The sequence below is a fragment of the Pleuronectes platessa genome, chromosome 6 (genome assembly GCF_947347685.1).
Source record: "Pleuronectes platessa chromosome 6, fPlePla1.1, whole genome shotgun sequence".
Classification (NCBI taxonomy): Eukaryota; Metazoa; Chordata; class Actinopteri; order Pleuronectiformes; family Pleuronectidae; genus Pleuronectes; species Pleuronectes platessa.
Window position 1 is genome coordinate 3,005,284 of NC_070631.1, and position 2,146 is coordinate 3,007,429.

Sequence of the window (2,146 nt, forward strand, 5' to 3'; positions counted from 1 at the left end):
CCTCGTCACTAACGTTTAGTAATCCATCGACGTATAAGAAACAAATCACATCTACATATTGACAATAGATATAAAAGCTCCCAGAGTGGATTTCCTTTTCAAAACGATTCCTACAGGGGATCATTTTTTTCATCTGCAAAGCACAAGTGGAAAAGAAAGGAAGAAGAAATGAAGACCCACGGCAGGGTTTTGATAAAAGAACAAGTCTCTCAGGAAATTAATTAGTAGTCAAAAGCAGCGTCTGTACTCGGCACATAACACACTGACCAAGTCCAGCCGCCTGGTCGCACATAATGAGAGGCTTCACAAAGGCACAGGCTCATTTTAACCTGGTCAGTATCCACACTATTACAATTATTCATTATTTGAATCTTTTAAATGAGAGATGTGGATTTAGAAAGTGGCAGAAAAAATGCCCCTATGATCGTTTCCTTCAGACGAGATTCACGACTCTCAGAAAAGTGTTTTTCCCAAATCTGTTTGATTTGTATGTTCCAGTCAGTCACTCTTTAAATAAATAAATGATGATAATAATACTTTATTTCTACAGCACAGAGCTACAAAGTGCTTTACATAATTACATGAGAATAAAACAACACAGAGCAAAACAAGACGGATCAAAAATAATAAAGATAACAAAAATTAAATATTAAACACAAACCACATCTGTTAAAACCAGTAAAAATCCAGTAACATGTGTTTTAATTAAAAGGGGTTTTGACTGTGGAACTACAAGCAAGTGTTTATTGTATGATCTTAGATTACAGTTTATACCATCATATAACTGTGGTGGACCAGACTTTAAAAGTTATTAAAAGAATCCTAAAAATCAATCCTGAATTTTACTGGCAGCCAAAGAAAGGACGGAAATATGGGCCCTTTGCTTGGTGTGGGTTAAAATAAGAGAAGCTGAGACAATATTATGTCTGAGTCATGGACGACGTGACAACTCCCAAAAGTGAGGCCAAATACTCTGGATTGCCCCCTGGTGGCTGGCTGCAGCATAGGTCAACAGGGGAGGATGGCAGCACCAGTATCCAGGATATCTCAGCTTCACTTCTGGACGAGAGGAGCCATCTTTATTCACCGTCTATGATCTCAGGCTCGGCCCTTTTATTAGTAATGTAAATAATAATAATAAATCCATTTTAGCTGCTGCGGACACTGTCCAGCATTGATGCACCGGTGATTCCCTGAATATCTCTGCTGTGAAAAACATCCACTGCAGCTGAAACAACCGTGTCGGCAGCTGATTGGAAACGAGGATTAAGAGATTTAAAAAGAAAATATGACATAAACAAAGTCAGAGAAGCTGAACAGACGGTTTCACTGTAAAATCAAGATGAAGTGATATTTTAAATCACAGTGATTCAACCGTCGGAGGCAGTTATATGTGAAATGACTGTGGGGGGTGGGTGTGTGTGTGTGTGTGTGTGTGGGGGGGGGGGGGTTCTGCTGCCAAAATGCTGCCAGATTTTGTTCTCCCGACAGGAACAATAATAATGAAGTCAAACACCTTTCGAACCTGCAGCTTCCAGATCCAGCTGCTGGTTAATGAACATTCTCCACTGGAGCACAGAGGTGAGATGTGTCTTGCTCAAACTCCTGATGTCGTGTGTGCGGATCCTAATAATTCTGTGATGAAAAGCTCAAACTGTTGAGGGAGGAAGGGGCTGGAAGCAGTCATTAACACATACATGATAATTAGAGTAATAATAGCTGATACATTACTAGAGAAACTGTAAATGAGGAGACAGAGAATCAGACGTGACTTGAATCAAGAGTGTTCTATAAATAATTCCACGGTGGTTGTTTGCCTCCACCAATCAGAGCAGTTACAGGCTCCATATAATCTGTCTCGACTGTGGTCATCGTGACCTTTGACCTTTGACCACTGAGATGGAATCAGTTCATCTTTGAGTCCAAGTTTGCACCAAATTTGAAGAAATTCCCTCCAGGTGCTCTTGAAAAGTTGCGTTCAAAAGTCTAAACTTAATTTTGGACTTATGCAAGTTCATGGATTCATTAATGTGCATTATCTCTAATGGAAAATGTAAATCGGTATAATATAAAATTACTTTTAGAGTTAACTTTGTTTACATGTCACTATTAATGAAAGATAATAATATAAGAGAGCAACACAAGC